At 39.4% G+C, this 12,429-nt stretch overlaps 1 long non-coding RNA gene across 1 annotated transcript in view; it reads right to left on the reverse strand.

Moving 5' to 3' along the window:
• The window catches only part of LOC130705723 (uncharacterized), a 93,990-nt gene that overhangs the window by 79,338 nt on the left and 2,223 nt on the right, over positions 1–12,429 (reverse strand). The window contains exon 2 of the long non-coding RNA XR_009006101.1: positions 10,308–10,384. This is a non-coding gene — a long non-coding RNA (uncharacterized LOC130705723). The remainder of the gene's footprint in view (positions 1–10,307; positions 10,385–12,429) is intronic.

Below are 12,429 nucleotides of genomic sequence, written 5' to 3' on the forward strand. Positions count from 1 at the left end.
ATGTTTGATGGCTCAAACACAATTGAAGTTTCTTTCTTGCACAAATAAAGCCCAACATGTTCAGTAAATGGCTCTTCTCTAAGCGGTAATGCAGGTACTTGGGCTCCTTCCATTATGTGCTCTGCCATCTTCAACTCAAGGCTTCTAAGGCGGCACTGGTGCAGTATTTGTAAAAGGATTTTCAGTGAGGCTGGACACCATGCACCAATAGCACCAATTTACCTTTTTTCTTTCTTTTTTTCTTTAGGTATAGAAATGGAGAGCGCTCAGGGTTAGATTAATCTCAGGTAGAGACTTTCCACAGTAGATGCTACACAAAGATAAGGAAGCTAAGTTCAAGTGGCTGGCAAGAATGTGGGTATGTATTGCACCATGGGGTATATGTTGGAAAGAAAGAGAAGAGTAACAATGCAGGGGAGTTGACAGACTTAGGAGGAAAGTGTGGAGAGGTCAGACGGTTGAATAATGTCTAGGTGTAAACTGTGATTGAGTTGGAGGGCAAGAAATTGTAGTGAGTTAATTATACATCAGGATTTAAGATTCCTAAAATAGTCTAGTTCAAGATCATGATAAAGAACAAGGTGTAGGGACTTCCCTGGTGGCGCAGTGGTTAAGAATCCGCCTGCCAGTGCAGGGGACATGGGTTCGATCCCTGGTCCGGAAAGATCCCACATGCCGTGGAGCAACTAAGCCCGTGTGCCACAACTACTGAGCTTGCACTCTAGAGCCCGTGAGCCACAACTACTGAAGCCCATGTGCCTAGAGCCTGTGCTCCGCAACAAGAGAAGCCACTGCAATGAGAAGCCCACGCACTGCAATGAAGAGTAGCCCCCGCTTGCCATAACTAGAGAAAGCCTGCGCATAGCAACAAAGACCCAATGCAGCCAAAAATAAATAAATAAATAAATTTATTATTAAAAAAAAAAAAGAACAAGGTGTGCCTGTGGGAATGGGTGGCCATAATGGGGTAAGATTTATATATAGCTCCTCAAGTTCGAGATAGGCAGGAGGCCTTTATAGGTGTTGGTTGGGTTATCCACAGAAATACTGAAATTTCCCACATGTCAAGGCCCTAAGTAAATAAAGGAGAGTGTACAGAAAGGGTATAAAGTAATATAGCCTATATATTATTTATTTTTAAAATTTTTATTGGAGTATAGTTGATTTAAAATGTTGTATTATAGCCTATATTTTAAAGGATAGTTATTGCATGACTCTGAGAGACTAGAAATCCTGAAAGGACAGTAAGTTAGATTTCTAGACTAGGTGAAAAAAAAGCAATTTCAAGCTGGCTGTAGGGGTGGCAGTATCTTTGGGGGAACAGCCGAGTTATGGTTAAAGCAAAGAGGTGAAGGAACTATGCTTGACAATTTGGGAATGGCAGGGAATTTTAATCTGCCATGGAAGAAGAATTCCAGCGGGAAAGAATGGAAGGAGGAAGCATCAGGCTGGAGGGAGCTAAAAGTACAGGAATTTCTATAGCAATATCACAAACTAGATAATGCTAAAATGTGTGGGCTTCAAAACACCTAGATATGTTAGATAAAATCTAACATACACTTTTTCAGATTCAGAGCTAACTTTGCAAGAGGGTAAGGGTACCTCCCAAGGAGCACAAATAAAGAGGGAACTGAAAACTAGGAAAAAGACTATGGTTATGCTGGTGCTATCTCAGTAACCAAGAGGTTTGGATTTTAAGACTAGGAGAGGAAACCTTAGGCCCAGGTAAGGCAGGGAGTTGTAATTTAAACTCTGCATGAAGTCAGGACCCCTCAAATGTTAAGCTTGAATGAAAGGATGAATTAAAAAGAAATCTCGGAGGAGCTTCAAGATGGCGGAAGGGTAAGATGTGGAGATCACCTTCCTCCCCACAAATACATCAGAAATACATCTACATGTGGAACAGCTCCTACAGAACACCCACTGAACGCTGGCAGAAGACGTCAGACCTCCCAAAAGGCAAGAAACTCCCCATGTACCTGGGTAGGGCAAAAGAAAAAAGAAATAACAGAGACAAAAGAATAGGGACGGCACCTGCACCAGTGGGAGGGAGCTGTGAAGGAGGAAAGGTTTCCACGCACTAGGAAGCCCCTTCGCGGTCGGAGACTGCGGGTGGCAGAGGGGGGAAGCTTCGGAGCCACAGAGGAGAGCGCAGCCACAGGGGTGCGGAGGGCAAAGCGGAGAGATCCCCGCACAGAGGATCGGTGCCGCCCAGCACTCACCAGCCCGAGAGGCTTGTCTGCTCACCCACCGGGGCGGGCGGGGCTGGGAGCTGAGGCTCGGGCTTCGGTCGGATCGCAGGGAGAGGACTGGGGTTGGCTGCGTGAACACAGCCTGAAGGGGCTAGTGCGCCACAGCTAGCCGGGAGGGAGTACGGGAGAAAGTCTGGAACTGTTGAAGAGGCAAGAGACTTTTTCTTGCCTCTTTGTTTCCTGGTGCGCGAGGAGATGGGATTCAGATCGCCGCCTAAACGAGCTCCAGAGACAGGCATGAGCCCCAGCTATCAGCGCAGACCCCAGAGACAGGCATGAGACGCTAAGGCTGCTGCTGCCGCCACCAAGAAGCCTGTGTGCAAGCACGGGTCACTCTCCACACCACCCCTACCGGGAGCCTGCGCAGCCCGCCACTGCCAGGGTCCCGTGATCCAGGGACAACTTCCCCGGGAGAACGCGCGGCACGCCTCAGGCTGGTGCAACGTCATGTTGGCCTCGGCCACCGCAGGCTCGCCCCGCATCCGTACCCCTCCCTCCCCCGGCCCTGAGTGAGCCAGAGCCCCTGAATCAGCCGCTCCTTTAACCCCGTCTTGTCTGAGCGAAGAACAGACGCCCTCAGACGACCTACATGCAGAGGCAGGGCCAAATCCAAAGCTGAACCCCAGGAGCTGTGCGAACAAAGAAGAGAAAGGGAAATTTCTCCCAGCAGCCTCAGGAGCAGCGGATTACATCTCCACAATCAAATTAATGTACCCTGCATCTGTGGAATACCTGAAGAGACAATGAACCATCCCAAATTGAGGGGGTGGACTTTGGGAGCAACAATATATGTATATTTTTCCCTTTTTCTCTTTTTGTGAGTGTGTATGTGTATGCTCCTGTCTGTGATTTTGTCTGTATAGCTTTGCTTTTACCATTTGAACTAGGGTTATGTCTGTCTCTTGGTTTTTGTTTTTTTTTTTTTACTTAAAAATTTTTTTTCTTAATAATTATTTTTTATTTTTTAATAACTTTATTGTATTTTATTTTACTTTATTTTATTTTATCTTCTTCTTTCTTTCTTTTTTTCCTCCCTTTTATTCTGAGCCGTGTGGAGGACAGGCTCTTGGTGCTCCAGCCAGGCATCAGGGCCGTGCCTCTGAGGTGGGAGAGCCAACTTCAGAACACTGGTCCACAAGAGACCTCCCAGCTCCACGTAATACCAAATGACAAAAATCTCCCAGAGATCTCCATCTCAACACCAAGACCCAGCTCCACTCAACGGCCAGCAAGCTACAGTGCTGGACACCCTATGCCAAATAACTAGCAAGACAGGAACACAGCCCCATCCATCAGCACAGAGGCTGCCTAAAATCAAAATAAGGCCACAGACACCCCAAAACACACCACCAGACGTGGACATGCCCACCAGAAAGACAAGATCCAGCCTCATCCACCAGAACACAGGCACTAGTCCCCTCCACCAGGAAGCCTACACAACCCACTAAACCAACCTTAGCCACTGGGGACAGACACCAAAAACAACGGGAACTACGAACCTGCAGCCTGTGAAAAGGAGACCCCAAACACAGTAAGTTAAGCAAAATGAGAAGACAGAGGAACACACAGGAGATGAAGGAGCAAGGCAAAAACCCACCAGACCTAACAAATGAAGAGGAAATAGGCAGTCTACCTGAAAAAGAATTCAGAATAATGACAGTAAAGATGATCCAAAATCTTGGAAATAGAATGGAGAAAATACAAGATACGTTTAACAAGGACTTAGAAGAACTAAAGAGCAAACAAACAGTGATGAACAAAAGAATAAATGAAATTAAAAATTCTCTAGAAGGGATCAATAGCAGAATAACTGAGGCAGAAGAACGGATAAGTGACCTGGAGGATAAAGTAGTGGAAATAACTACTGCACAGCAGAATAAAGAAAAAAGAATGAAAAGAATTGAGAACAGTCTCAGAGACCTCTGGGACAACATTAAACGCACCAACATTCAAATTATAGGGGTCCCAGAAGAAGAAGAGAAAAAGAAAGGGACTGAGAAAATATTTGAAGAGATTATACTTGAAAACTTCCCTAATATAGGAAAGGACATAGTTAATCAAGTCCAGGAAGCACAGAAAGTCCCATAGAGGATAAATCCAAGGAGAAACAGGCCAAGACACATTAATCAGACTATCAAAAATTAAATACAAAGAACAAATATTAAAAGCAGCAAGGGAAAAACAACAAATAACACATAAGGGAATCCCCATAAGGTTAAGAGCTGATCTTTCAGCAGAAACTCTGCAAGCCAGAAGGGAGTGGCAGGACATAGTTAAAGTGATGAAGGAGAAAAACCTACAACCAAGATTACTCTACCCAGCAAGGATCTCATTCAGATTTGATGGAGAAATTAAAACCTTTACAGACAAGCAAAAGCTAAGAGAATTCAGCACCACCAAACCAGCTTTACAACAAATGCTAAAAGAACTTCTCTAGGCAGGAAACACAAGAGAAGGAAAAGACCTACAATAATAAACCCAAAACAATTAAGAAAATGGTAATAGGAACATACATATCGATAATTACCTTAAATGTAAATGGATTAAATGCTCCAACCAAAAGACATAGATTGGCTGAATGGATACAAAAACAAGACCCGTATATATGCTGTCTACAAGAGACCCACTTCAGACCTAGGGACACATACAGACTGAAAGTGAAGGGATGGAAAAAGATATTCCATGCAAATGGAAATCAAAAGAAAGCTGGAGTAGCAATTCACATATCAAACAAAATAGACTTTAAAACAAAGACTATTACAAGAGACAAAGAAGGACACTACATAAGGATCAAGGGATCAATCCAAGAAGAAGATATAACAATTGTAAATATTTATGCAGCCAACATAGGAGCACCTCAGTACATAAGGAAAATACTAACAGCCATAAAAGGGGAAATCGACAGTAACACAATCATAGTAGGGGACTTTAACACTCCACTTTCACCAATGGACAGACCATCCAAAATGCAAATAAATAAGGAAACACAAGCTTTGAATGACACATTAAACAAGATGGACTTAATTGATATTTATAGGACATTCCATCCAAAAACAACAGAATATACATTCTTCTCAAGTGCTCATGGAACATTCTCCAGGACAGATCATACCCTGGGTCACAAATCAAGCCTTGGTAAATTTAAGAAAATTGAAATCGTATCAAGTATCTTTTCTGACCACAATGCCATGGGACGAGATATCAATTACAGGAAAAAATCTGTAAGAAATACAAACACATGGAGGCTAAACAACACACTACTTAATAACCAACAGATCACTGAAGAAATCAAAGAGGAAATCAAAAAATACCCAGAAACAAATGACAATGAAAACACGATGACCCAAAACCTATGGGATGCAGCAAAAGCAGTTCTAAGAGGGAAGTTTATAGCAATACAATCCTACCTTAGAAACAAGAAACATCTCAAATAAACAACCTAACCTTACACCTAAAGCAATTAGAGAAGAACAAAAAAACCCCTAAGTTAGCAGAAGGAAAGAAATCATAAAAGATCAGATCAGAAATAAATAAAAAAGAAATGAAGGAAACGATAGCAAAGATCAATAAAACTAAAAGGTGGTTCTTTGAGAAGATAAAATTGATAAACGATTAGCCAGACTCACCAAGAAAAACAGAGAAAAGACTCAAATCAATAGAATTAGAAATGAAAAAAGGGAGGTAACAACTGACACTGCAGAAATACAAAGGATCATGAGAGATTACTACAAGCAACTATATGCCAATAAAATGGACAACCTGGAACAAATGGACAAATTCTTAGAAATGCACAGCCTTCCAAGACTGAACCAGGAAGAAACAGAAAATATGAACAGACCAATCACAAGCACTGAAATTGAAACTGTGATTAAAAATCTTCCAAAAAACAAAAGCCCAGGACCAGATGGCTTCACAGGCGAATTCTATCAAACATTTAGAGAAGAGCTAACACCTATCCTTCTCAAACTCTTCCAAAATATAGCAGAGGGAGGAACACTCCCAAACTCATTCTACGAGGTCATCATCACTCTGATACCAAAACCAGACAAAGATGTCACAAAGAAAGAAAATTACAGGCCAATATCACTGAAGAACATAGATGTAAAAACCCTCAACAAAATACTAGCAAACAGAATCCAACAGCACATTAAAAGGATCATACACCACGATCAAGTGGGGTTCATCCCAGGAATGCAAGGATTCTTCAATATACGCAAATCAATCAACGTGATACACCATACTAACAAATTGAAGGAGAAAAACCATATGATCATCTCAATAGATGCAGAAAAAGCTTTTGACAAAATTTAACACCCATTTATGATAAAAACGCTCCAGAAAGTAGGCATAGAGGGAACTTTCCTCAACATAATAAAGGCCATACATGAGAAACCCACAGCCAACATCATCCTCAATGGTGAAAAACTGAAACCATTTCCACTAAGATCAGGAACAACACAAGGTTGCCCACTCTCACCACTATTATTCAACATAGTTTTGGAAGTTTTAGCCACAGCAATCAGAGAAGAACAAGAAATAAAAGGAATCCAAATTGGAAAAGAAGAAGTAAAGCTGTCACTGTTTGCAGATGACATGATACTATATATAGAGAATCCTAAAGATGCTATCTGAAAACTACTAGAGCTAATCAATGAATTTGGTAAAGTAGCAGGATACAAAATTAATGCACAGAAATCTCTTGCATTCCTATACACTAATGATGAAAAACCTGAAAGTGAAATTAAGAAAACACTCCCATTTACCATTGCAACAAAAAGAATAAAATATCTAGGAATAAACCTACCTAAGGAGACAAAAGACCTGTATGCAGAAAATTATAAGACACTGATGAAAGAAATTAAAGATGATACAAATAGATGGAGAGATATACCATGTTCTTGGATTGGAAGAATCAACATTGTGAAAATGACTCTACTACCCAAAGCAATCTACAGATTCAATGCAATCCCTATCAGACTACCAATGGCATTTTTCACAGAACTAGAACAAAAAATTTCACAATTTGTATGGAAACACAAAAGACCCCGAATAGCCAAAGCAATCTTGAGAAAGAAAAACAGAGCTGGAGGAATCAGGCTCCCTGACTTCAGACTATACTACAAAGCTACAGTAATCAAGACAGTATGGTACTGGCAGAGAAACAGAAATATAGATCAATGGAACAGGATGGAAAGCCCAGAGATAAACCCACGCACATATGGTCACCTCATCTTTGATAAAGGGGGCAAGAATATACAGTGGAGAAAAGATAGCCTCTTCAATAAGTGGTGCTGGGAAAACTGGACAGGTACATATAAAAGTATGAAATTAGAACACTCCCTAACACCATACACAAAAATAAACTTAAAATGGATTAAAGACCTAAATGTAAGGCCAGACACCATCAAACTCTTAGAGGAAAACATAGGCAGAACACTCTATGACATAAATCACAGCAAGATCCTTTTGACCCACCTCCTAGAGAAATGGAAATAAAAACAAAAATAAACAAATGGGACCTAATGAAACTTAAAAGCTTTTGCACAGCAAAGGAAACCATAAAAACGACAAAAAGACAACCCTCAGAATGGGAGAAAATATTTGCAAACGAAGCAACTGACAAAGGATTAATCTCCAAAATTTACAAGCAGCTCATGCAGCTCAATATTAAAAAAACAAACAACCCAATCCAAAAATGTGCAGAAGACCTAAATAGACATTTCTCCAAAGAAGATATACAGATTGCCAACAGACTCATGAAAGAATGCTCAACATCATTAATCATTAGAGAAATGCAAATCAAAACTACAATGAGATATCATCTCACACCGGTCAGAATGGCCATCATCAAAAAATCTACAAACAATAAATGCTGGAGAGGGTGTGGAGAAAAGGGAACCCTTTTGCACTGTTGGTGGGAATGTAAATTGATACAGCCACTATGGAGAACAGTATGGACGTTCCTTAAAAAACTAAAAATAGAACTACCATATGACCCAGCAATCCCACTACTGGGCATATACCCTGAGAAAACCATAATTCAAAAAGAGTCATGTACCACAATGTTCATTGCAGCTCTATTTACAATAGCCAGGACATGGAAGCAACTGAAGTGTCCATCGACAAATGAATGGATAAAGAAGATGTGGCACATACATACAATGGAATGTTACTCAGCCATAAAAAGGAATGAAACTGAGTTATTTGTAGTGAGGTGGATGGACCTAGAGACTGTCACAGAGAGTGAAGTAAGTCAGAAAGAGAAAAACAAATACCGTATGCTAACACATACATATGGAATCTAAAAAAATAAAAAAATGTTCATGAAGAACCTAGGGGCAAGACGGGAATAAAGATGGATACCTACTAGAGAATGGACTTGAGGATACGGGGAGGGGGAAGGGTAAGCTGGGACAAAGTGAGAGAGTGGCATGGACATATATACACTACCAAACGTAAAATAGATAGCTAGTGGGAAGCAGCCGCATAGCACAGGGAGATCAGCTCGGGGCTTTGTGACCACCTAGAGGGGTGGGATAGGGAGGGTGGGAGGGAGGGACATGCAAGAGGGAAGAGATATGGGGACATATGTATATGTATAACTGATTCACTTTGTTATAAAGCAGAAACTAACACACCATTGTAAAGCAATTATACTCCAATAAAGATGTTAAAAAAAAATACAAGCTACACAGGTAAGATTATATCAATCAGGCAATTAAAAAAAAAAAAAAGAAATCTCTCTCGGTCTGGCCTCTGGGAAGAAAAAACCTCTCCGGTGAGAATCTGTAACCATAGGCATTCCTTTACGTGGATTTGGTGCTCAAATGCATTCTGCCTGCATGGTCTGGGACCCCAAGCTGAGAAATTCACATGAAAAGTGGTCCTAGTCCAGGAATTTTAATACCGGAAAAGAAGGAGAGAATGGGTATTGGGGAATGTCTAGCAGTCTACCACATCAGTCCATATTTTTGTTGCACAGAAAAATAATCAGTAAAATACTTTCAAGGATAAAAAAGTATCACATTAACATAAAATTGGCGGAAAACGTGGAATAGAGATACAAGATCAGGAGAGAAGAGTAACAATGTAAAATTTCCAATATCGCCCCAGTTGAAAATACATGCTCTAGAGCTAAATTCCATTTAATGGATGTTTGGGCGTTAGAGGAACAAGTTAAATGACACCACAAGAATGTCTGCCACATCCAGAATGTGGGAAATTTCACAGGACAACTGTTTCAACAATTAAGTCAATGGCATGAAAAGATTAAGAGAAATTTAAGAGATGTAAAACTAAAAGTAATATTTGAAACTTGTTCAGATCCTAACCCAAATGAACCAACTATAAAAAGATATTTTGGATACAGTTGAAGAGATCTGATTATTTGATGCAATGTGGAATTGTAATTAAGAAATTAGGTTTTTAGAGATGCATACTGAGGGGTATGAGAGGAAATGACACGTACCTAGGATTTGCTTTATAAATACTTCAACAAAGAAAACAAGGAAAAGGAGGAAAGAAGAAATATGGCAAAGTCTTGATAATGGATGATGGATATATGGATATTAACTATACTATTGTTTCTTTTATACACATTTAAAATTTTCATAGTCAGAATTCAAAATTATTTTAGAGAACACATGAACAGAAAACAACACTAGTATAATATACGAACTAATTCTGCTATTTATAGAAACATCCCAGGTGTTTTTCTAGAAATTTCTTATTTTTCCCAGTGTGCAAGCCCCACCAATGCTTTGCCCTGCTTCCATTATGAAATGCTAGAATCAGGAAAAATAAGCACTTTGTACCCCAAGATGAACAAATGATGATGGGGTCATCTCATCTAATTTCAGTTCTGAGGAAAAACTTAAAAACTAAGCAATTCCTACAAGTGTGGACTCCCTAATAAAAAATGGTGCTATCCCTGACTTAGAATGCTAGTGTCTGAAACAATGTCACAGTCTTTGTGGATATGGTTAACATGAGAAAAAGTTACTGTTTCCTACCATGATCAGCTGAATGAAACTGGTAATTTCTCAGGTTTCTTACCTTTCTTTTAAAAACTTGAAATTCCTTTAAATGCCAAATATTTGAGTTGGTCTTCCTGAAGTCTGACTCCTTTGCACCTTTAAAAAAAAAAAACAGTGTTGTGGAGGTATAGTTCACATACCATACAATTCATCCATTTAGTGTATAGTTCGATGGTTTTTAGTATATTCACAATCGCACCACCATCAACACAATCAATTTTAGAATATTTTCATTGCCCCCAAAAGAAACCCTGCATCTGTAAGCAGTCGATCTCCACACCCATCCCCTACCCGTCCCCACCACATACATCCTCACACTCAACTCTAGGCAACCACTAGTCTCTTTTTTGTCTAGTTTGGACATTTGTTTAAATGGAATTACACAAAATATGCTCTTTCCCACTGGCTTCTTTCACTTAGCACAATGTTTTCAAGGTTCATCCATGTTGCAGCATGCATCAGTACAACATTCTTTTTTCTTCTCAAGTAATATTCCATGGTATGGATATATCACATTTTATTTATCCATTCATCAGCTGATAGATATTTGGGTTGTTTCCATTTTCTGGCTATTATGAATAATGCTACTATGGACATTCTTGTAAAAGTTTTATGTGGACATAAGTTTTCATTTCTCTAGGAGTGGAACTGATGGGTCATATGGTAACTATATTTTTAACCTTTTGAGAAACTGCCAAACCGTTTTCCAAAGTCGCTGAACCATTTTACATTCCTACCAGCAGTGTGTGAGCATTACAATTTCTCCACATCCTTGCCACCACTATTACTGCTGTTTTTTTTTTAACAGCCATCACAGTGGGTGTGAAGTGATATCCCATTATGATGTTGATTTGCATTTTCCTAATGGCTCATGACGTTGAGCAACTTTTCAAGTGCTTATTGACCATTTCCTTGCACCTCTTTGAAAGTAAACTTTCTAAACGTCTTTGTCTCTGAATCTTCCTTCCACACTAGTAATATTTTCAGTTAAACCTAGTATCTCCTTGTTGTAATTCACTTAACAAGAAGATAAAGAGTAATGGCAATCCATTAGTCATGGTATTTTCTAATCCATTCATTCATCAAATATGGATTGAGTGCCGATTATGTGCCAGAGGCTCTTCTGGTCACTAAGCAGATAGAAGAAAATAAAACAGACCTAAATAAATAAATAAATAAATAAATAAAACCACCCTGCCCTCATGAAGCTTACATTTTCATGGCTTTAAAGTTTTTTTCCAGTTTTATTGAGATATAATTGACATACATCATTGCACAGGTTTAAGGTGTACAGCATAATGACTTGATTTACGTATATTGTGAAGTGATCAACAAAATAAGTTTAGTTAGCATCCATCATCTCATAGAGATACCAAAAAAATAAGTTTTTTCCCTTGTAATGAGAACTCTTTGGATCTACACTTCTTTTATTGTATAAAAAGAAAACATATAAATTTTACCATCTTAGCCATTTTTAAGGGTACAGTAAGTAGTGTTAAGTATATGCACATTGTTGTGAAACAAATCTCCAGACTTCCTTCATGTTGCAAATATGAAACTCTATACCCACTAAACAGCTCCCTTTTCTCCCTTACCCCCAGCCCCTAATAATTTTTTTCTGTTTCTATGAGTTTGGTTAATTTAGATACCTCATATAAGTGGAATCATACAGTATCATTTCATGACTGGCTTATTTCATAACATAATTTCCTCAAGGTTCAGCCATGTTAAAGTATTTCCTTCCTTTCTAGGGTTGCATAGCATTCCACATTTTGTTTATCCATTCATCCGTCAATGAATATTTGGGTTGCTTCCACCTCTTGGCTATAGTGAATAATGCTGCTATGAACATGGATGTACGAATATCTCTCTGAGACCCTGCTTTCAATTCTTTTGGATATATACCCAGCAGTAGTATTGCTTGATCATATGGTAATTCAGTATTTAATTTTTTGAGTAACTGCCATACTGTTTTCCATGGTGGCTGCACCATTTTACATTCTCACCAACAGTGCACAAGGGTTCCAATTTTTCCACATTCTCTCCAACACAATTTTTGTTTGTTTGTTTTTTGCTTTTCTCTGGTGATTAGCGATGTTGTGCATCTTTTCACCTTTCACTTCCTCATTTAGATCTATTCC

Source organism: Balaenoptera acutorostrata, chromosome 19 (assembly GCF_949987535.1).
Source record: "Balaenoptera acutorostrata chromosome 19, mBalAcu1.1, whole genome shotgun sequence".
In the NCBI taxonomy this organism is placed as follows: domain Eukaryota; kingdom Metazoa; phylum Chordata; class Mammalia; order Artiodactyla; family Balaenopteridae; genus Balaenoptera; species Balaenoptera acutorostrata.